A 25724-nucleotide genomic window follows, 5' to 3' on the forward strand; every position below is an offset into this window, starting at 1 on the left:
CCCACCGCAAGCTACTCTATACATATTAACCCGTAAACCGCCGCTCCCTGACCCCGCCACAACTATAATAAATGTATTAACCCCTAAACCGCCGCTCCCGGACCCTGCCGCAACCTATTTTAAATTTATTAACCCCTAATCTGCCCCCCCTACACCGTCGCCACCTATAATACATTTATTAACCCCTATCCTGCCCCCCGCTACACCACCGCCTCTGTAATAAAATTATTAACCCCTAAACCTAAGTCTAACACTAACCCTAACACCCCCTAACTTAAATATTAATTAAATAAATCTAAAAAATATTTCTATTATTAACTAAATTAATCCTATTTAAAACTAAATACTTACCTTTAAAATAAACCCTAATATAGCTACAATATAAATAATAATTTTATTGTAGCTATCTTAGGATTTATTTTTATTTTATAGGTAACTTTCAATTTTTTTTAACTAGGTACAATAGCTATTAAATAGTTATTAACTATTTAATAGCTTACCTATCTAAAATAAAGAGAAATTTACCTGTAAAATAAAAACTAACCTAAGTTACAATTACACCTAACACTAAACTATACTTTAATAAATTATTCCTATTTAAAACTAAATACTTACCTGTAAAATAAACCCTAAGATAGCTACAATATAATTAATAATTACATTGTAGCTATCTTAGGATTTATATTTATTTTACAGGCAACTTTGTATTTATTTTAGCTAGTTAGAATAGTTATTAAATAGTTATTAACTATTTAATAACTACCTAGATAAAAGAAATACAAAATTACCTGTAAAATAAATCCTAACCTAAGTTACAATTAAACCTAACACTACACTATCATTAAATAAATTAAATAAATTAAATACAAATAACTACAATTAAATACAATTACATAAACTAACTAAAGTACAAAAAATAAAAAAAGCTAAGTTACAAAAAATAAAAAAATAGGTTACAAACATTTAAAAAATATTACAACAATTTTAAGCTAATTACACCTAATCTAAGCCCCCTAATAAAATAACAAAGCCCCCCAAGATAAAAAAATCCCTACCCTATTCTACATTAAAAAAGTTCAAAGCTCTTTTACCTTACCAGCCCTTAAAAGGGCCTTTTGTGGGGCATGCCCCAAAGAATTCAGCTCTTTTGCCTGTAAAAGAAAAATACAACCCCCCCCAACATTAAAACCCACCACCCACATACCCCTAATCTAACCCAAACCCCCCTTAAAATAACCTAACACTAATCCCCTGAAGATCATCCTACCTTTAGTCGTCTTCACTCAGCCGAGCCACCGATGGAACTGAAGAGGAGATTCGGAGTGGCAGAAGTGATCCTCCAAGGGGCGCTGAAGAAATCTTCCATCCGATGAAGTGATCCTCCAGGCGGCGCTGAAGAAGTCTTCTATCCGGGCGATGTCATCTTCCAAGCGGCACTGAAGAAGTCTTCTATCCGGGCGATGTCATCTTCCAAGCGGGGTCTTCAATCTTCAATCTTCATCCCGCCGACGCGGAACATCCTTCTTTCCCGACGGACTACCGACGAATGAAGGCTCCTTTAAGGGACGTCATCCAAGATGGTGTCCCTTCAATTCCGATTGGCTGATAGGATTCTATCAGCCAATCGGAATTAAGGTAGGAAAAATCTGATTGGCTGATTGAATCAGCCAATCAGATTGAGCTTGCATTCTATTGGCTGATCGGATCAGCCAATAGAATGTGAGCTCAATCTGATTGGCTGATTAGATCAGCCAATCGGATTGAACTTCAATCTGATTGGCTGATTCAATCAGCCAATCAGATTTTTCCTACCTTAATTCCGATTGGCTGAATTTAAGTTAGGGGGGTGTTAGGGTTAGTGTTAGACTTAGGTTTAGGGGTTAATAATTTTATTACAGTGGCTGCGGTGTAGTGGGGGGAAGGATAGGGGTTAATAAATGTATTATAGGTGGCGACGGTGTAGGGGGGGCAGGATAGGGGTTAATAAATTTAATATAGGTTGCGGCGGGGTCAGGGAGCGGCGGTTTCGGGGTTTAACTATTTATTTAGTTGCGGTGAGGTGCGGGATCAGCAGGATAGGGGTTAATAACTTTATTATAGAGGGCGACGGTATAGGGAGGGCAGGATAGGGGTTACTAGGTATAATGTAGGTTGCTGCGGTGTCCGGTAGCGGCGGTTTAGGGGCTAATACATTTATAAGAGTTGCAGCGGGGTCTAGGAGCGGCGGTTTAGGGGTTACTAACTTTATTGAGTTGGGGGGGGCTCCGGGGGCGCCGGTATAGGGGGTAGAACAGTGTAGTTTAGTGTGGGTGCTTAGTGACAGGCTAGCAAGAAAGCTGTAAAAAAGCCAAAGAGCAGCGAGATCGGATGAGTGATAACTCTCACAGTCCGCTGCTCATCGCCCCGTACTTGGTGCGTGGTTTTTTGACAGCTTTTTTGATAACTTTGGCGAATTTTTGCAGGTCCGCGGCGGCGATGTGAGGCGAGCTTAGGCGGGCGTATTGGGCCGGCGAAGACAGGTAAAATAGACATGTTGATAACTACCCCCCTGTGTATGCATTCTGGACATATATGAAATACCTCATTTAAGATACATTATAACATATAATGACAGGCACAATAATGCTGAGATAGACAAGCCAAAATAATGATAAAACCAACCCTAGTAAATGCAGAAATAAGCCCAAAGTTACTGTATGGGCCATGTTGGCCAGGCAACCAGTATGCAATCATAGCATAGTAAATGAGCATGTCCGTGTCAACAGTTTTGCAAAAAGGACTAATGTGATTATGTATAGCAGACAAAGGGTAGCGCAACATGTTTCCAAAAGCCGTGTCAAAACTAACAGTAACCAGGGACCCTAACATCTGGTGGCTAAGCTGTAATCTATACAATAAAAACTAAACGTCCGGTGTTGAACAACAGCGATAATACCAGTGACGGTCAGAACGTAGCAGTGATCATATATAATATACTACATAATACATAATACATGTTATATATATATATATATATATATATATATATATATATATATATATATATACGATCAAGATAAACGTGACCTATTATCTTAGGGGTGTACGAGTAAGGTATCGCCTACATACACAAAAATAAAAATAATACAAAATACTCAGCACACCAAACAAATCCAATGAAGTATAATGATTTTTATTTATTAATGTGAAAGGAACCCAACCCATCCTCATTCAGACTCGCATACAGCACATACACACTAAAAACAAACGCATCACACTGATTTCCCTTAGGCATCCCTAGGGGAAAGAAAAAAAGGCATCATCACCAAACTATTCACAGTTCAAAGCACAGGGGCTTAAAAAGATACTTTGTAGAGGGCGGAGCTTGGCCAAGCAGGCAAATGGCCGCATAGTCACATCGCTCCGGCACAGCAGTAAGACCTGTCACCTTTAAAACAGTGTCTAGCACTCTTAACCAGCAGCAAGCAGTGGCTTAACAACTGAAGCCCCAAATGTGAGCAAGCTCGCAACCGGGAGAGACCGGACCCGCACGCAACTCTACAGAAAGCAGGAGCAACGGAGCGCTCCGTCGCCATCTTTGCTCAATTACAACTGCGACGGCAAGGGATTTCTCACAGTGCATGATGATCGGAGACCCGATGGGGTAAGAGCACACATTAGATCGATCACGATAGGCTCCACACAGGATTCATACCGGAGAGGACATGGTACAAATAAATCCACTAAATATATAACATGCTAAACAGACAGATCACAAGACAGCAATAAAATGAACAGCACAGTATTAAAAAACAATCCACTAATGAGGTAAACAGAACGGTTATATACAGATCAAAAACAAGGTATACAGTAAAATTGCCTCATAAGATAATAATGCACAGCACTGACAAGATAATAAAGCACAGCACTGAACATCTGGCATAAACCACAGTAGACGCCACTAGGCCTACGCAGGCCCTCGCAGAGCGCTGCATCCTAAGTTTCCAAATTGCTCATACTGAGATTTCTAAATTAATCACCCGCAGCAACCATGACATCCAAGAACAAAAATAAAGGGGATAAAAATCCTAAGGGTCAGTCGCAGACCAACACACTGGTAAGCTCCTTTTTCCAGCCCAACGCATCAGACACACAAGAATCAAGTTCCACAGACTACACTTTACAGAATGATCCAATATCATCTCCTGACTACATGATACAACTTAAACAGGACATAGCCAAGCTCCCATCCAAAGAAGATTTTGAATCTCTCAAATCTCTCATAACAAGAGAACTATCCACGCTGCGCAGAGACATGATAGAGATGGGCGAGAGAATAGTTACAGTTGAAGAAACACAAGACACAACTACTGAAGCTGTCTGCTCATTATACAACCAAACCAGTACACATGAAAGCAAAATAGAAGCCCTACAAGAAAAGATAGAGGACTTAGAGAATAGGGGACGGAGGAGTAACCTTCGCATCAGGGGCATTCCTGAGCTAATAAAACCAACAGACCTGTTGGAATACTTACAAGGACTTTTCCGTCAAATATTGGGAAACCAGCAGGCCCCACTGATAGAAATTGAAAGAGCCCACAGATCTCTCCATCCCCCACCATCACCTAATGCTCCCCCCAGGGACATTATCCTCAAATTCCTCAGATTCAACGACAGAGAAGCTATCTGGCAGAAAGCCAGATCCTCTCACACAATCACATATCTGGACCATGAGCTACAGATTTATCCGGACCTGAGCCCCAGCACCATACAAAAGAGAAAAGAAACCCGTTTCATCACCTCTGTACTTCAGGACAGAAACATTAAATACCGCTGGGGATTCCCATTTAGCTTAATCGTACCCCATGAAGGGACTACAATCATATACAAGGGTGTACAAGACCTTGACAAACTCTCTAAAGGACTGGGAATCCCCCTGAAACTACCTGGACCGCGTTCTTCAGCCGAAGGCCCCCAGCCCGCAGCCGCTCACACTCCATTCTCAAGTTTGCAGAAAACAACTTGGAACAAAGTCCAATCCCTTAAGAAACGAAAAGAAAATATGAACATTTCTCCTGTATCATTAAGAGACTGAACAAGACAGTTGTCTTATTTGAACTGTTCATCTTGGGTAAGACCTTGAAATGTAATACTTGTCACCATTACTAGTCAGAAAATAGTACACTAACTGATTAGTTACTTGCTGGTTGTGTTAAGCAAAATGTTATTTCCTGTTGATATGTTCTCTCCACCATAACCCTATAAGGGTTTTTCTAATTTAGAAAGGTTTTGGTTGATAGCCCTTAGTATAATTAGTCACATTGTTATTCTTATGTTTAATACTTACATTCTTACTGCTGTAAAACCTCAGATTGAAATGAAAAGAATTTCAATCCTCCCTCTGGCTTCTGGTCATTCCCCCTCCCTAGTTAACTATCCTACCCCCATTGGTTACCATTTAAGTATAATAAATCATACTGCAATGTTCATATTGTTTATGCTTATAAATGTACAATGTATACAATCCTTTTTCTCTATGTTACAATGCCAGTTCATATACCGCCCAGGCCTGAGAAATAGTCTAACACTGTTTTCACACACCTTACACAGCGTATTACCACCAAGGATAAATCATTATGATTAAAAATAAAACCAATAACAGACAATTATCTTTTCTAACGATTAATGCTAAGGGCCTAAATAACCCGCACAAAAGAAACATTGTCATGCGAGACATTAAACACAAAAGAGGGGACTTGATATTCATACAGGAATCCCATTTCTTAAAGGGCCAAGAGCCTAAAACTTTCTTTTATAAATTTGGTCCCTCATATTACTCCTCAAACAGTTCCAAAACTAATGGAGTTGGGATTTTAATAAAAAAGGGTATACCCTTCCAATTATTTGACTCACATAAAGACGCAGAAGGTAGATATATAATATTAGTGGGGAAACTGTTTAACACCATTACCACCTTAGTAAGCGCCTATGCCCCAAACACCGGGCAAGACAAATTTATAACCTCCCTCACTGGGAAAATCTTAGAGGTGGCCAAGGGTATGTTAATAGTAGGTGGAGACCTTAATGTTTCATTAGACCCGTACCGGGATAACTCGAATCACACTTCATCAACACCACATAGGGCACTGACGGTTATAAAGCCTTGAAAGACTTGGCGGTCCATGATGTATGGAGAATACATCATCCTGAGACAGACGATTTTACTTTCTTTTCCCATCCACACTAACGCTTTTCCCGAATAGATTATATACTAACTGATGTAACCACCCTCTCATTAACTACACAATCATCCATTATTCCTGCGACCTGGTCAGACCACTCTATAGTATCATGCTCAATACTATGGCCCTCAGCTTCCCCTTCTACTTACATATGGAAAATTAATGAGGAACTATTAGACCTCCCACTATACAATGACAAAATTCAAAAAGCCATAAAAGAATTCTTCGACTTTAATATTAACTCAATACCCTCATTCCAGAATATCTGGGAAGCACATAAAGGGACTATACGGGGTGAATTGATGAGCATGCACTCCCACTATAAAAAACAGCAAAGACAACTGCTACATGACTCCTTGAATAAAGTAAACGATCTAGAATCACAACTTAAAAGAACACCTAACAACCCACAGTTAGCTAAAACTTTACAAGAGACAAAACAGATAGTGACTAACCTTCTAGATAAAGAGTGCAAAGCATTTGCCTTCAAACTCAAGCAGACACATTATGAAGGAGACAATAAATGCAGTAGGCTATTTGCCCGCAAACTAAAACGCAAAGCTCAACGTGCCTACATTCTCACAATAAAGTCCCCTAACAAAACACACTATGACACTTCAAACATCGCTGAATCCTTTCGTTCCTATTATGAACAACTGTACAACCTGACTACGAAATCTACAGACTCACACCCACATGACTCAGAGCCCAATGTATCTTTTATCGACAAATATTTATCGGACGTGAAACTCCCAGAATTGACAGAAGAACAACAAACTTTTCTTCAAAACCCTTTACCCTACTTGAAATTAAAAGGACCATAAAAGACCTCCCCACGGACAAAGCCCCAGGCCCTGATGGCTACACTAACTATTACTATAAAAATACATAGATCTCCTTTCCCCACACCTTCTCTCTCTCTTTAATTCGATAACTCCGGAGAACCCTTTTCCCACTCGAACACTGGAAGCTTTCATCTCTATTATACCAAAACCTGGAAAAAGCCCTGAATATGTAGAAAACTTCAGGCCAATCTCACTTCTAAACACAGACCTGAAAATATATGCTAAAATTCTTGCAGTAAGACTAAACACAGTACTACCACAATTAATAGAAAAAGACCAGGTCGGATTCGTGCCAACAAGGGAAGCAAAAGACAATACTGTCCGGGTTATACAACTTATAGAATATGCTACACACAAAAACATCCCGCTCTTGGTTCTGTCGATCGACGCGGAGAAGGCGTTCGACCGCGTTGGTTGGCAGTTTCTAAGAGCGGTACTATGAAAAATGGGTGTGGGACAAGACTTTATTAATCGGGTGTTCGCCATGTACTCTACTCCAACAGCCAGGGTTCACATAAATGGTTCCCTTTCGGCCCCATTTCATATCACAAACGGCACACGACAGGGTTGCCCTCTTTCCCCGCTGCTATTTGCATGCGTAATAGAAATACTAGCACATAAAATACGGAATCACCCCCTTATAACAGGTTTACGAATTCACAACTCACATCACAAGATTATGTTATACGCCGACGACGTGTTGTTCTGCATCACTAACCCCCTAACCACTATACCACACATCATACGTCAGTTAGACGAATTTAGCATTGTATCTAACTTTCTAATTAACAAAACGAAATCGGAAATCATGAACATTAATGTCCCGCCGACGGATATAGACCTAATCAAACATATATGCCCATTTCGCTGGCAAACAAGCTCACTCAAATACCTAGGTATCCAACTCACGCCATCCCCAGATCACCTTTTCACTCTAAATTATAAACCGCTCCTTAAGGGGATAATTACAGATCTTTCCTCCTGGAAAAGGAAGCATATCTCATGGCTAGGGAGGATCAACGTAATTAAAATGAACATCCTTCCGAGACTCCTCTATCTCTTTCAAACCCTACCCATCCCCCTCCCTGTAAACTATCTCAACACCCTGCAATCAAACATTTTAAACTACATTTGGTTCAACAATAGATCGAGAATTAGCAAAAAGATAATGTTTCTCCCCATACATATGGGAGGCCTTGGGGTCCCTGATTTCCATAGATATAGACAAGCTACCTTCTTACAACGAATTATAGACTGGTGCTCGAACCTAAATGACAAAACATGGATGCAATTAGAACACGACATGACACAAAATCAACACTTGGGCCAACTATGCTGGTCGCCAAGGGATAGAGATAGATTCTTAAAATCTACCACACAAACTATTTCAGAAACCTTCAGAGTCTGGGACAGGGTTCTGACTGAGTACCCCAATATATCAACAAAATTCTCACCTTTAACACCGTTAACACACAATAACGAATTCCGGCCTGGTCTTTCGATGGCAGCTAGACTTGCAGGTAATTCCATCAGATCCTTACAGATCCACCACTTGGGAAATGAACAATACTCTCCTAGCATAGAGGAGCTGGTCTCTGAGGGCTTCTCTGTCCTTGGAGACTGGTTCTTCTACAGACAGTGTCAATCATATATCACATCTCACCCACAATCCAATAACATGATCAGGTCAATGACACCTTTCGAATCTATCTGTCATAAAAGCACCCCAACCAGACACGCTCTATCTATCACACATTCCCTCCTATCACAACAACCGCACGGAGCTCTGCCATACTACATAGACAGATGGAATTCTGAATTAGGAATTTGCCTTGCAAATTTTTACCAATATAAAGAAAACCTCAATCTCCTGCAAATTCGTTGAGCTCAATTTAAAAATACTTCAGAGATGGTACCTCACCCCAGAACGGTGTAAAAAAATATATAAACTCAAATCAGCACAATGCTGGAGATGTGGATCTGGGGAATGCCACATGTCCCACATATGGTGGCAATGCAGCAAATTAATGCCTATTTGGAACGAGGTAGCTCAGGAATCCAGTAAAATACTAGGAATACCCACTCCCTTAGATCCTTGCTTATGGCTCTTTAACAAGACCACGAGAAAACTTTCTACTCCATTAAAAAAATTATTTCATATCCTGAGCAATAGTTTTAAAATTCTGATTGCGAGGAACTGGAAGTCAGACAAGATCCCCTCCCTGGCACACTGGCACTCAGAGTGTAATCGCACAATATCTCTGGAGGAATATTTTTACATGAAAAATAAAAATTTAGACTTATACGCTCAGATGCTTTTTGTATGGGAAACATACATACACTCCTATCCTAAGTAGCTTAAATAAGCCCTAGAAAAGAAAAAGTCACAGAAAAGCCCTTAGCAACGCTAGAGAAACATGCAGGCCTGGACGGTATACCTTATTGTACAACGACTCTTTCTCTCAACTCTGATATTTATTGTAACAATACTTGAATCCCCCTTTCCCCCCACCCCTCCACCCCCTTTATCCATACCCCCACAAAAGCAAGACGCAAAATGACTCACGAGTGTAATTGATTTTATTTTGTATGTTTATTTCTATGTAAAAGCTTGAATCTCAATAAAATTTTGAAACTTTAAAAAAAAAAAAAAAAAAAAAAAAGATACTTTGTAATCCACATACAGTGAAACAAAAACGTAACTTGATTGAAGTTTGTTACGAAGTCCCATCCCCAGCTGATCTAATGCCAAATAGAATGCCGTATAGAAAAAGCACTCCTCTCCTCCTGAACCTTGCACACCATAGGTTAAAGGTGTGTAACAGAGCACTGTTATGTGTTAAGTGCTCCCCATCATAGGATAAATAAGATATGTCCGTATTTTAAACAACAGCGCAACAGCACTGCACAGTAGCCTCTGTAAACAGCTCGTGTGCATATGGTGTATAGTGTAACGTTGGTAGCATCCGTAAACACGGGAAGTTTGGGATGACTGCCTCGGTAACACACTCCGACGCGCGTTTCTGGACTCGGCCCTTTTTCAAGGAGTATACTACGTAATAGTGTCTACCTCCTTAAATAGGTCATATGTGCTGTTTGATTGGCTCAAAGGAAACACACCTTTCATACGTGCACATCATCTGCACAATTCTTTAACCTGTACTCAGAGGCTACTCATACGCACATCGGAGTGTGTTACCGAGGCGGTTATCCCAAACTTCTTGCCAGTATCTCTCCTGTATCCAAACAACTGAACCGGCCTATGGAGTGGATCATTGGTGTATGACATCACGCTCACTGAGCATACCTCTACAGGACTTTTTTTTGGTTATTTCCCAACTTTAAGAAGCGGACTGATCTGTCTAGAGGATTAATAGAAGAAAACGCAAGTATACCCCCTTATCTCTCTATGAACTGAGAACACCTAAATGGCGACTTAAGGGTGGGTTATAGATCGTAGTTGATACTTGTGCTACCAAAATTACACTATACACACACAAGCTGTTTACAGAGGCTACTGTGCAGTGCTGTGGCGTTGTTTTAGATACGAACATATCGTATATACTATGATGGGGAGCATTTAACACATAACAGTGTTCTGTTACACACCTTTAACCTGTGGTGTTCGAGGTTCAGGAGGAGAGGAGTGCTTTTTCTATAAGGCATTCTATTTGGCATTAGATAAGCTGGGGATGGGACTTTGTAACAAACTTCAATCAAGTTACGTTTTTGTTTCACTGTATGTGGATTACAAATATTTTTAAGCCCCTGTGCTTTCAACTGTGAATAGTTTGGTGATGATGCCTTTTTTTTTTTCCCCTAGGGACGCCTAAGGGAAATCAGTGTGGTGCGTTTGTTTGTAGTGTGTATGTGCTGTATGCAAGTCTGAATGAAGATGGGTTGGGTTCCTTTCACATTATTTTCATATTTACATATATGGTATCATTAACAATTAAAAATCATTATATTTCATTGGATTTTTTTAGTGTGCAGAGTATTTTGTATTATTTCTAAACTATATTACGTTGTAGAACAGAGTAACACTTTTTTCTTCAACAGTTTTTCAATGGTCAAACTCCACTCACCACATTCCTTATTTCAAGGAGCCAGTCTGTTCTTGAGTGATTGAAGAACAGGGCTTGTTTTATATATATATATATATATATATATATATATATATATATATATATATATATTTCTACATACTTAGACGTGTATGTTTGTTGTATCTCTATGTTAAAGCCTTTTGGCAGTCTTTTTTTTTTTTTCCCCAACACATTTGAGCCCTTATATTTTATATACTGGTCAAACATTTTTTTCTGTGTGTGTGGTTATCATTTTTTTTATCATATTTTATCATAGGTACAAAGGATTATTTCAGAGAATAATACTTGGTTGTTTCCGTTGCTAATTATCTTTTACAGTGGAACTATAAAGAAGAAAGAAATCATTTTTTCTTAAAATGTAATAAAGCACTTTGGTTCCAGTGCTACATAAGCTTGTTAAATTTTGTTTTCTAAAATTCTGTATTATTACTTTTTACATTTCAGCAGTGTTTCTATACTGTTCAGTAATTTATTTTCATTTGCTAAAAAAAGAAAAAAAGAAGAGCACAGAAAAAAAGGAAATTACATTACAATTTATGAGTTAGGATAACAGTTGGCGAATCTATAACAATGATACATGTTCATATATATTTGAAGAACAATTTAGCTTCTATGAAAGAAATGGTTACTTTTTAAAATGAAAAAAAGTATAAATAGAATATGAAATTTGCTTTAATTATCATTCATTAGAAATAGCAGTTTTAAACAGATATTCTAAATAAATTAGAATATTTTTTTATAAAAAAGTAAATCTGCATTCAGATTTGGGGGGGTAGTTATCAAGCCGTCTACTTTTCTGGCTTCGCCGGCCCAATACGCCCGCCTAAGCTCGCCTCACATCGCCGCCGCGGACCTTAAAAAATATGCCTAAGTTATCAAATAAAGCTGTCAAAAAGCCGTGGGGCGATGAGCAGCGGACTGTGGCAGTTATCACTCATCCGATCTCGCTGCCCTTCGGCTTTTTCCCAGCTTTATTGCTAGCCTGTCACTAAGCACTCACACTAAACTACACTGTTCTACCCCCTATACCGGCGCCCCCGGAGCCTCCCGCAACTCAATAAAGTTACTAACCCCTAAACCGCCGCTCCTAGACCCTGCCGCAACTCTTATAAATGTATTAACCCCTAAACCGCCGCTCCTAGACCCTGCCGCAACTCTTATAAATGTATTAACCCCTAAACCGCCGCTCCCGGACACCGCTGCCACCTACAGTATACCTAGTAATCCCTATCCTGCCCCCCCTACACCGTCGCCCTCTATTATAAAATTATTAACCCCTATCCTGCTGATCCCGCACCTCTCCACAACTAAATAAATAGTTTAACCCCTAAACCGCCGCTCCCTGAACCCGCCGCAACCTATACTAAACCTATTAACCCCTATCCTGCCCCCCCTACACCGTCGTCACCTATAATAAATTTATTAACCCCTATCCTGCCCCCCCTACACCGTCGCCACCTATAATAAATTTATTAACCCCTAATCTGCCCCCCACTACACCGCCGCCACTGTAATAAAATTATTAACCCCTAAACCTAAGTCTAACCCTAACCCTAACGCCCCCCTAACTTAAATATTAATTAAATAAATCTAAATAAATTAACTCTTATTAACTAAATGAATCCTATTTAAAACTAAATACTTACCTTTAAAATAAACCCTAATATAGCTACAATATAAATAATAATTATATTCTAGCTATCTTAGGATTTATTTTTATTTTACAGGTACCTTTCAATTTATTTTAACCAGGTACAATAGCTATTAAATAGTTATTAACTATTTAATAGCTTACCTAGCTAAAATAAAGAGAAATGTACCTGTTAAATAAATCCTAACCTAAGTTACAATTACACCTAACACTACACTATACTTTAATAAATTATTCCTATTTAAAAATAAATACTTACCTGTAAAATAAACCTTGAAGACAGCTACAATATAATTAATAATTATATTGTAGCTATCTTAGGATTTATATTTATTTTACAGTTAACTTTGTATTTATTTTAGCTAGTTAGAATAGTTATTAAATAGTTATTAACTATTTAATAACTACCTAGCTAAAAGAAATACAAAATTACCTGTAAAATAAATCCTAACTTAAGTTACAATTAAATCTAATACTACACTATCATTAAATTAATTAAATAAACTACCTACAAATAACTACAATTAAATACAATTACATAAACTAACTAAAGTACAAAAAATAAAAAAGCTAAGTTACAAAAAATAAAAAAATAAGTTACAAACATGTTAAAAATATTACAACAATTTTAAGATACTTTCACCTAATCTAAGCCCCCTAATAAAATAACAAACCCCCCCAAAATAAAAAAAATGCCCTACCCTATTCTAAATTAAATAAATTTCAAAGCTCTTTTACCTTACCAGCCCTTAAAAGGGCCATTTGTGGGGGCATGCCCCAAAGAAAACAGCTCTTTTGCCTGTAAAAGAAAAATACAACCCCCCCCAACATTAAAACCCACCACCCACATACCCCTAATCTAACCCAAACCCCCCTTACAAAAACCTAACACTAATCCCCTGAAGATCATCCAACCTTTAGTTGTCTTCACTCAGCCGAGCCACCGATGGAACTGAAGAGGACATCCGGAGCGGAAGAAGTTAATCCTCCAAGCGGCGCTGAAGAAATCTTCCATCCGATGAAGTCATCATCCAGGCGGTGCTGAAGAAAAGTCTTCGATCCGGCCGATGTCATCTTCAAAGAGGCGCTGAAGAGGTCTTCTATCCGGGCGAAGTCATCTTCCAAGCCGGGTCTTGAATCTTCCTTCCACCGACGCGGAACCACCTTCTTCACCGACGGACTACGATGAATGACGGCTCCTTTAAGGGACGTCATCCAAGATGGCGTCCCCTCAATTCCGATTGGCTGATAGGATTCTATCAGCCAATCGGAAATTAAGGTAGGAAAAATCTGATTGGCTGATGGAATCAGTCAATCAGATTGAGCTCGCATTCTATTGGCTGTTCCGATCAGCCAATAGAATGCGAGCTCAATCTGATTGGCTGATTGGATCAGCCAATCGGATTGAACTTGAATCTGATTGGCTGATTCCATCAGCCAATCAGAATTTTCCTACCTTAATTCCGATTGGCTGATAGAATCCTATCAGCCAATCGGAATTGAGGGGACGCCATCTTGGATGACGTCCCTTAAAGGAGCCGTCATTCGTCGTAGTCCGTCGGTGAAGAAGGTGGTTCCGCGTCGGCGGAAGGAAGATTCAAGACCCGGCTTGGAAGATGACTTTGCCCGGATAGAAGACCTCTTCAGCGCCTCTTTGAAGATGACATCGGCCGGATCGAAGACTTTTCTTCAGCGCCGCCTGGATGATGACTTCATCGGATGGAAGATTTCTTCAGCGCCGCTTGGAGGATTAACTTCTTCCGCTCCGGATGTCCTCTTCAGTTCCATCGGTGGCTCTGCTGAGTGAAGACAACTAAAGGTAGGATGATCTTCAGGGGATTAGTGTTAGGTTTTTGTAAGGGGGGTTTGGGTTAGATTAGGGGTATGTGGGTGGTGGGTTTTAATGTTGGGGGGGGTTGTATTTTTCTTTTACAGGCAAAAGAGCTGTTTTCTTTGGGGCATGCCCCCACAAATGGCCCTTTTAAGGGCTGGTAAGGTAAAAGAGCTTTGAAATTTATTTAATTTAGAATAGGGTAGGGCATTTTTTTATTTTGGGGGGGTTTGTTATTTTATTAGGGGGCTTAGATTAGGTGTAAGTAGCTTAAAATTGTTGTAATATTTTTTAACATGTTTGTAACTTATTTTTTTATTTTTTGTAACTTAGCTTTTTTTATTTTTTGTACTTTAGTTAGTTTATGTAATTGTATTTAATTGTAGTTATTTGTAGGTAGTTTATTTAATTAATTTAATGATAGTGTAGTATTAGGTTTAATTGTAACTTAAGTTAGGATTTATTTTACAGGTAATTTTGTATTTCTTTTAGCTAGGTAGTTATTAAATAGTTAATAACTATTTAATAACTATTCTAACTAGCTAAAATAAATACAAAGTTACCTGTAAAATAAATATAAATCCTAAGATAGCTATAATATAATTATTAATTATATTGTAGCTATCTTCGGGTTTATTTTACAGGTAAGTATTTATTTTTAAATAGGAATAATTTATTAAAGTATAGTGTAGTGTTAGGTGTAATTGTAACTTAGGTTAGGATTTATTTAACAGGTACATTTCTCTTTATTTTAGCTAGGTAAGCTATTAAATAGTTAATAACTATTTAATAGCTATTGTACCTAGTTAAAATAAATTGAAAGGTACCTGTAAAATAAATATAAATCCTAAGATAGCTAGAATATAATTATTATTTATATTGTAGCTATATTAGGGTTTATTTTAAAGGTAAGTATTTAGTTTTAAATAGGATTCATTTAGTTAATAAGAGTTAATTTATTTAGATTTATTTAATTAATATTTAAGTTAGGGGGGCGTTAGGGTTAGGGTTAGACTTAGGTTTAGGGGTTAATAATTTTATTACAGTGGCGGCGGCATAGTGGGGGGCAGGATAGGGGTTAATAAATTTATTATAGGTGGCGACGGTGTAGGGGGGGCAGATTAGGGTTTAATAAATTTATTATAGGTGGCGACGGTGTAGGGGGGGCAGGATAGGGGTTAATACATTTAATATAGGTTGCGGCGGGTTCAGGGAGCGGCGGTTTAGGGGTTAATGCATTTATTATAGTTGCGGTGGGCTCCGGGAGCGGCGGTTTAGGGGTTAATATGTATAGAGTAGCTTGCGGTGGGCTCCGGGAGCGGCGGTTTAGGGGGTAATAACTTTATTTAGTTGTGGCGGTGTAGGGGGGACAGATTAGTGGTGTTTAGACTCGGGGTACATGTTAGGGTGTTAGGTGTAGACAGCTCCCATAGAAATCAATGGGATGTCTGTCAGCAGCGAACTTGTACTTTCGCTATGGTCAGACTCCCATTGATTCCTATGGGATCCGCCGCCTCCAGGGGTGGCGGATTGAAAACCAGGTACGCTGGGCCGTAAAAGTGCAGAGCGTACCTGCTAGTTTTTTGATAACTAGCAAAAGTAGTGAGAATGTGCCGCACTTGTGTGCGGAACATCTGGAGTGACGTAAGAATCGATCTGTGTCGGACTGAGTCCGGCGGATCGATGCTTACGTCACAAAATTCTACTTTTGCCGGTCTCAAGCCTTTGATAACTATTGCGTATCAGCCTCGCCACAAATACGATGCGGAATTCCAGCGTATTTGAGGTTGACGGCTTGATAACTAGGCCCCTTGGACTAATGCAAAAAAATCATAAATTTTTTATAATTTTTTATTTGTTTAAAAAAGCAAAACATGCAGTCCCATTAACAGATATACAAAGGAACAATGATGAGTATCAAAAATATGTTCCTTCATATGATTAAAACCGTTACTCTATAGGTGGGAGTATCTTTTCTGCAGGTGGGAAAGGTTTCAGAAATCAAGATTTACATTATTCAGACAGGAAAGGTTTCAGAAGCTCAAATTTACACCATGGCCCTCATTTATAAAACTGTGTAAGTAGCTTTAGGGGCTGTTTTTGTATGACCACTGCTTAACCTCAGAGGTTGTGATCGTCAGAAAGGCTAGACTTCTTTAGGATGACTGACAAGCCCAGCTCACACCTTGTGTGTGAACAGGAGGCAGAGTTGGTTGCACACGTGATTGCTTGTGTAATGTTAAATTCCAGCAGAGGATGCTGATCCGGATGCCATGAATGCATGCAGACAGTTACTCCTGGTTAAAACCTTGTCCGCATGGCTCTTCATAAATCGGGCTTATTTCTTTCTTAAGACACGGTGAGTCCACAGATTATCAATAACTGTTGGGAATATCACTCCTGGCCAGCAGGAGGAGGTAAAGAGCACCACAGCAAAGCTGTTAAGTATCACTTCCCTTCCCACAACCCCCAGTCATTCTCTTTGTCTTCAGTGCAAGGAGGATGTGAAGTTTTAGGTGTCGTTTCTTCTAAATCTAAACTTTTGGCTATAACCTTCAAGGGTAAGACTTTGTTTGGGGCCAGCCTTGGACGAGATTATCTCTGATATCACAGGTGGTAAAGGATTCTTTCTGCCTCAAGACAAAAAGAATAAATCAAAGGGGTGTCAGAATAATTTTTGTTCCTTTCGTAACTTCAGAGGTAAGTCTTCCCCTGCATCTACCAAGCAGGAACAATCCAAGCCCTCTTGCCAGGTCAGTCTTGGAACAAGGGGAAGCAATCCAAGAAACCTGCAGCTGAATCCCAGTAAGCATGAAGGGTTTGCCCCTGATCCGGGATCGGATCAAGTAGGGGGCAGACTTTCTCAGTTTGCGCAAGCTTGGGAACGGGATGTTCACGGGTGCAGTGGACATAGTTTCCCAGGGGTACAGGTTAGAGTTCAAGACCTTTCCTCCCAGGGGCAGGTTTCACCTCTCAAGATTATCTGTAGACCAAGTAAAAAGAGAGTACAGAAAAGAACAGAGGGGCGCCTCATGTGTATGATCATCAAATACATATATGAACACGATATAATATAGCCAAATGGGTACTCACATATTAGTAGGGCACACCAATGTGCTAGTAGGTGCAGGCTGTAGAATTATCGGGTGTAACAGCTCACCCACAGCTAGGATTTTCCATGTGCTGCAGTAAATATATGAAGCATAGACAAAAAGCACTATATGTGCAGATCAATCAGAGTATAACCATATATAATTGTAAATGCCAAATGGGTACTCACATACTGACCAAGCACACCAATGTGCTGGTAGAAGCAGGCTGACCAATTTAGGAAAGGTGTATCAGCTCACCCCACTAAGGTTCTCCCAATGTACATGATCCAGGTGCAGGGAAGTACTGATGATTGTACTCCAATAGGATATCAGTCAACACAGGTAGGTAAGGTGTTACCACTCAAATTTAGTTTTTTTTAAAAAAAAAATGATATTTATTAAAAAGTTTAAAAGTTTTAAAACAAAATACAAAGAGTGGAATAAGGGTATTCAAATATCTCCTATGTATGCATGTATAGGATATATTCACAATTGCTGTCTATCTGCCATCCACATTCCAGGAGTGGACAATTGGGAAGTGGACTTCCTGAGCAGACAGATTTTCCATCCCAGGGAGTGGAACTCCATCCGGAAGTGTTCTCCAGGTAAACAACCAAATGGGGATTACCGGAATTGGATCTGATGGCGTCTCATCAGAACACCAACTCCCAAGGTATGGCTCGAGGTCGAGAGACCCTCAAGCTTTTCTGATAGATGCTCTGGCAGTTCCTTGGAACTTCAGGTTGGCATATCTACTTCCTCCGTTTGCTCTACTTCTGCGAATCATCGCTGGAATCAAGCAGGAGAGAGCATCAGTGATTCTTATAGCTCCTGCGTGGCCTCGCAGGATATGGTATGTGGATCTAGTAGAAATGTCATCTCTCATTCCACTAGGGCGGTGTCTTCTTTTTGGGCCTTCAAGAATGAGGCCTCTATTGAACAGATTTGTAAGGCATGCGACTTGGTCTCCTTTGCACACTTTTACCAATATCAGCCGTAAAGGGTCAGCCCAGGATTCAACCCAACTGCTAGCGTGAAAAGTAAAACACACGCTAGCACACTGAGAAATATCCAGGACGTGACCCACTCAGGAAAGATAAAAGCAAATGTCCCTTTAAGTAGGTTAGAAAGCAAACAGATAAGTATTCCTTTTTGTAGAATTGGATAAAGCAAATGTCCTTTTAAGCAGGTTAACAAACAAACAGAGAAGTAATCCTTTCAGCAGGTTTGGAATAAGCAAATGTCCCTTTAAGCAGGTTAGCAAACAAACAGAGAGGTATTCCTTTTAGCAGGTTTGATAAAGCAAATGTCCCTTTAAGCAGGTTAGCAAACAAACAGAGAGGTAATCCTTTTAGCAGGTTTGATAAAGCAAATGTCCCTTTAAGCAGGTTAGCAAACAAACAGAGAGGTAATCCTTTTAGCAGGTTTGATAAAGCAAATGTCCCTTTAAGTAGGTTAGAAAACAAACTGAAATATTCCTTTTAGCAGGTTTGATAAAGCAAATGTCCTTTTAAGCAGGTTAGCATAAGCACATGAATAGTCAGGAAGACAAGGGTGAATGAATCCAGAAGGCAATTCGTGGGATAGGTAATAACATGTCAGGCAGGCAAAAGTAAAAATATCAGAAGCCAGAATTACCAAGTACTCACAAGTTCAGATTTCAGGAAGACAAACGGGCACCGAGAAGATCTCCCGCCGGTCTTTTGAAGGGAGAGAGAGACGTCGACGTCAGGAGGAGGTACAGAGAACCGCATCACGTTGCTAGGCAACGTGACGTGACACAGAAGAGATCCGTGAGTCATGTGACACGGCGATGAGCGGATCGAATGTGACAGCACCCCCCCTCAAGGACCCCTCCGGGGGACAGGACCAGGCCTAGCAGGATAAATTTTGTGGAAAGCCTTAATCAAAGCAGGGGCGTGTACCTGTTGGGCTGGTTCCCAAGTCCGCTCCGTGACTGGATAGCCCTTCCAATGGATGAGATAGTATAATTTCTTGCCACGAAGCTTGGAATCCAGAATGTGATTAACCTCAAACTCAGGTTGTCCCTGTACCCAGAGAGGTTGAGGCTTGGGCAGAGACTTAGCATATCTATTAGATATCACAGGTTTCAGAAGAGAAACATGGAAGACAGGGTGAGCCTTGAGAGTTTTGGGAAGAGCAACTCGGTATGAAGTAGAACAAACTTGACCCAGTATTCGGAAAGGACCCACATATCATGGACCCAATTTAGTAGAAGGTTGTTTGAGATGAAGATAACGAGTAGAAATCCAAACCTTGTCCCCAGGACGATATTTGGGAGCTTTCTTCCGTCGGCGATCCACAAAGAGCTTATATCGATTAGAGGCTTTGGATAGAAGACGACGTATCATCCGCCAATGGCGAGTTAATCTCTGAGCAGTTTGATCAGAAGCAGAATTTTCAGTGGAAGTAGTATGCAGAGGAAATGTTCTGGGTTGAAATCCGTAAGCTGCATAAAAGGGAGAAGATTGAAGAGACGAATTGTATCGGGCATTATGAGCCAACTCTGCCAAAGGAAGATAACGAGTCCAATTAGAGTGATGATGGTCCACATAATGTCTAAGATAAGTCTCCAGACACTGGTTAACTCTTTCCGTCTGGCCATTAGACTGCGGATGATGTGAAGTAGACAAAGAGACAGTAGTACCAAAATGTTTGCAGAGCCATTTCCAGAACCGAGAAACAAATTGTACTCCTCTATCGGAGACGATATCCAGAGGAAACCCATGTAATTTCACAATATGCAAAAGAAAAAACTCAGAAAGTCTTTTGGCAGAGGGTAGGCCAGGCAAACGAATGAAATGAGCTGTCTTAGTGAACCTGTCGACAACCACCCAAATAGTGTTGTTTCCAGCAGAAAGAGGAAGGTCAGTAATAAAGTCCATAGACAAATGGGTCCAGGGTTGGTGAGGAATGGGCAAAGGCTGAAGCAAACCAGAAGGAAGTTGACGAGGAGTCTTATTGGTAGCACATTGTGTGCAAACAGATACATAGTCTTTAACATCTTGAGTGAGAGTAGGCCACCAGACATACTGTTTGAGATTCCGAGCAGTGTTACTGATGCCAGGATGTCCGGAGAGAGGACTATCATGGGCCCAATGTAGGATCTTGGAGCGAAGGTTTTCTGGGACAAACAGTAAACCATCAGGAGGTTTGCAGGACGAAGGAAGGTCCTTTTGAGCAGTCTGTAAATCCAGTAAGCAAGAAGTTGATAACTGTGCTATGACTTTATGTGGTTGAAGGATGGTACCAGATTCAGGAGTAGAGGTAGATTGAAATTGTCTGGAAAGAGCATCTGCTTTTATATTTTTAGAACCAGGTATATAAGAAAGATTGTAATGAAAACGTGAGAAAAATAGAGACCAACGAGCCTGTCTGGAATTCAATCGTTTGGCAGTTTGGAGATAAAGAAGATTTTTATGATCTGTGAGTATGGAAAATGGTAATCCTCCATTCGTCCAGAGCCATCTTGATGGCAAGTAACTCTTTATTGCCTACATCGTAGTTTAATTCGGAAGTGGTAAATTTCCTGGAATAGAAACCTACAGGATGAATCTTTCCTGTGTCCGGTATTCATTGAGAGAGAACAGCCCCAGCAGCCACAGAAGAAGCATCCACTTCTAATATGAATTGAAAATCCGGATTTGGGTGGCGGAGTATGGGCGCAGAAGAAAAAGCTTCTTTGAGAGACTCAAAAGCCTTAATAGCCTCTGGAGGCCAATCTTTACAGTTTTGCCCCTTTTTAGTGAGAGAAGTAAGAGTAGTAAAAGTTGCAAAACCTTTGATAAATTTCCTGTAATAACTGGCGAAGCCGAGAAAACGTTGTAGAGATGTAAGAGAATCAGTTCTAGGCCAATCCAAAATGGAAGAAAGTTTAGTTGGATCCATTTCAAATCCAGATTCAGATATTACATAACCCAAGAAGGGTATGGATTTTTGATGAAAAGAACATTTCTCCAATTTGGCAAACAAATGATTGTCTCTTAGCCGTTGCAAAACTCTCCTGACATGGTGCACATGATCTTGATAATTTTTAGAAAAAATTAGAATATCGTCAAGATATATGATGACAAAAGTGTTCAAGAAATCTCGTTCACAAAGTGTTGAAACACAGCAGGGGCATTCCATAGCCCAAAAGGCATGACCAGATACTCATAATGGCCAAAACGATTGTTAAAGGCTGTTTTCCATTCATCACCCTTGCGCATACGGATAAGATTGTACGCACCACGAAGATCCAGTTTGGTAAATATTGTAGCTCCTTGAAGATAGGTGAACAGTTCAGGAATAAGGGGTAAGGGGTAACTATTCTTGACTGTGATTTGATTCAAACCCCGGTAATCAATACAAGGTCGCAAACCTCCATCCTTTTTTCCCACAAAAAAGAAACCTGCCCCTAGAGGAGAAGAGGAAGGCAGAATAAAACCTCTAGCCAAACTATCTTGGATATATTCCTCCAAGGCTTTATTCTCAGGCCTTGAGAGCGGATACGTCTTGCCACGAGGGTAGGTGGCACCAGGAAGAAGATCAATGGGACAATCAAAAGGACGGTGAGGAGGAAGACGTTCTGCTTCTTTCTTGGAAAAAACATCAACAAAATCTTGATAAGGTGCGGGTAACGACCCAGAAGTGTCAGTAGTGAGAGCAATAGTGAGAGGCACTTTAGTGGGTATTTGAAGACAACTATTTTTACATGCAGATCCCCAGGAAGTGAGTTTGCCTTGAGTCCAAGAGAAAACAGGATTATGTAACTGGAGCCTGGGAAGACCCAAAATTATGGGAAATTGAGGAGTCGAGATAACGTCAAAACATATTGTCTCCGAATGAAGAATTCCTACAGAAAAGAGAATGGGTCTAGTAGCAAACTGGATAAGTCCGGGACCCAAAGGATCTCCACTAACAGTGGAGACAGGAATAGGATACTCCTTTCTACTTAAAGGAATAGAGTGAGAAGTTACAAATGTGGAATCGATGAAGACTCCTCCAGCACCCGAGTCAATAAGGGCTTGAGCATGAATCTTGTCTTCTCCAATTTGAAGAGAAACCGGAACAAAAAGTTTATTATTGAGGGAATGAAATCCTATTTGGCTCAACTCAGCTCCCTGGACAGAAGTTAAGCCCTGGCTTTTAGCGGTCTGGTAGGACAATCCTTTAATAAATGTCCTTTAAGGCCACAGTACAAACACAGTCCAAGAGAGCGTCTCCTCAGACGTTCAGTTTCGGTTAATCTAATGGTGCCTATTTCCATTGGTTCAGCCTGGTCGGAAGGTGGAGAAGCGGGAGTTACAGGGTTAGAGAGGCGAGGAAACAGACGAACAGGTCGATTAGAAGATTTCTGACTTCTTTCTCTTACTTGTTGGCATTCGCGGTATCTGGAATCGAGGCAAATACAAAGATTTATTAAAGCTTCTAGAGATTCTGGAAGTTCACGATAGACCAACTCATCTTTGAGACGTTCAGAGAGTCCTTTATGAAAAGCTGCTCTAAGAGCTCCCTGATTCCAAGTAGTCTCAGAAGCTAGGGTGCGAAATTCAATGGCATATTGAGATACAGATTGACCACCCTGTCGTAAATCTAGGAGGGAAGCTTCAGCAGCGGCGGACCTCCCCGGTTTATCGAAGACATTAGAAAAGACAGAGAGGAATGTATCCACATCCTGGAGTATTGGATCATTCTTTTCTAGCAAAGGTGATACCCAGGCTAAGGCTCTACCTTTCATTAAGGATATAAGGAAAGTGATTCTAGAAGAGGGGATTGCAAAGAGAAGAGGACTATTCCGAAAATGAAGGCGACACTGATTCAGAAAACCTCTACAATCCTCAGGATTCCCATCATATTTGTCTGGAAGGGGTATCCTCGGACTGAGTTGACCTTGTGACTGATTGGTAGGATTCGTAGGAGGAGAGGGCTCCAAAGGAATAGGATTTGGAGGAATAGGAGCAGCCATATTCTGAAGTAAAGTAGTTATCTGATCCAACTTTGCGTCCAAGGATTGCAAGTGGGTAGCATGAGATTCCAATAACTGTCCCTGGTGGGTCACGGCCATGGATAATTCAGTGGGGTCCATTTTTGGCCCGTTTGTACTATCAGCCGTAAAGGGTCAGCCCAGGATTCAACCCAACTGCTAGCGTGAAAAGTAAAACACACGCTAGCACACTGAGAAATATCCAGGACGTGACCCACTCAGGAAAGATAAAAGCAAATGTCCCTTTAAGTAGGTTAGAAAGCAAACATATAAGTATTCCTTTTTGTAAAATTGGATAAAGCAAATGTCCCTTTAAGCAGGTTAACAAACAAACAGAGAAGTAATCCTTTCAACAGGTTTGGAATAAGCAAATGTCCCTTTAAGTAGGTTAGCAAACAAACAGAGAGGTATTCCTTTTAGCAGGTTTGATAAAGCAAATGTCCCTTTAAGCAGGTTAGCAAACAAACAGAGAGGTAATCCTTTTAGCAGGTTTGATAAAGCAAATGTCCCTTTAAGCAGGTTAGCAAACAAACAGAGAGGTAATCCTTTTAGCAGGTTTGATAAAGCAAATGTCCCTTTAAGTAGGTTAGAAAACAAACTGAAATATTCCTTTTAGCAGGTTTGATAAAGCAAATGTCCTTTTAAGCAGGTTAGCATAAGCACATGAATAGTCAGGAAGACAAGGGTGAATGAATCCAGAAGGCAATTCGTGGGATAGGTAATAACATGTCAGGCAGGCAAAAGTAAAAATATCAGAAGCCAGAATGACCAAGTACTCACAAGTTCAGGATTTCAGGAAGACAAACAGGCACCGAGAAGATCTCCCGCTGGTCTTTTGAAGGGAGAGAGAGACGTCGACGTCAGGAGGAGGTACAGAGAACCGCGTCACGTTGCTAGGCAACGTGACGTGACACAGAAGAGATCTGTGAGCCACGGTGACACGGCGATGAGCGGATCGAATGTGACAACTAAATTCTATAAATTTGATACTTTTGCCTCGGTTGAGGCTTCTTTTGGGAGAAAGGTTCTGTGAGCTGTGGTGCCTTCTGTTTAAGTTACCTGTCTTGCCCTCCCGTATCATCTGTGTCCTCTAACTTGGGTATTGATTCTCAACAGTAATTGATGATCCCTGGACTCACCGTGTCTTAAGAAAGAAAACAAAGTTTATGCTTACCTGATACATTTATTTATTTCTTGACACAGTGAGTCCACGGCCCTCCCTGTTTTTCAGATAGTTTTTTATATAAACCTCAGGCACCTTGTATTGTTTCCTTTCTCTTCTTTTCCTTCGATCGAATGACTAGGGGTTGAGGGAAGGGAAGTGCTACTTAACAGCTTTGCTTTGTTATCTAGCAATGCTTTTGTCTTGTGTGAGCCAACACGTATGTTAACTTTACATTTATTCTTGGCCAATATTAATAATTATCATTGTAATAATAATAATATTGATAATAAAAATAGTTTTTGTGCTGCTGATGGCCTGATGCAGTAGCAGTAGCACTTTTTATTTAAAGAGACAGTAAGGTCAAAATTAAACTTTCATATTTCAGATAAAGCATGCAGTTCAAAAAATCTTCTATTATCTAATTTGCTTCATTGTCTTGGAATCCTTTGTTGAAAAGCATACCTAGGTAGGCTTAGGAGCAGTAATGCACTACTGGGAGCAAGTTTAGCCTATGTGCTCAGCTAGCTTCCAGTAGTGAATTACTGCTCCTTCAACAAAGGATACCAATAGAATTCTGCAAATTTGAAATTGAAGTGCATTGGATAGTTGTTTACAATTGTATGTTCTGTCTAAATCATGAATTAAACATTTTGGATTTCATATCCCTTTAGTTTTGGCTGCTGTGCAGCTGCTTCTTTGCTTCTGTGAAGAATTTTCACTTTTGGAAATATGGGGTTAACAAATTCCCATTAACAAATAAATAATGTTGTCAAAATTCAGCCTTACTGATTGACCAAATCTTTAAAGAAACAAAAAATATATATTTT

Source organism: Bombina bombina, chromosome 2 (assembly GCF_027579735.1).
Source record: "Bombina bombina isolate aBomBom1 chromosome 2, aBomBom1.pri, whole genome shotgun sequence".
Classification (NCBI taxonomy): domain Eukaryota; kingdom Metazoa; phylum Chordata; class Amphibia; order Anura; family Bombinatoridae; genus Bombina; species Bombina bombina.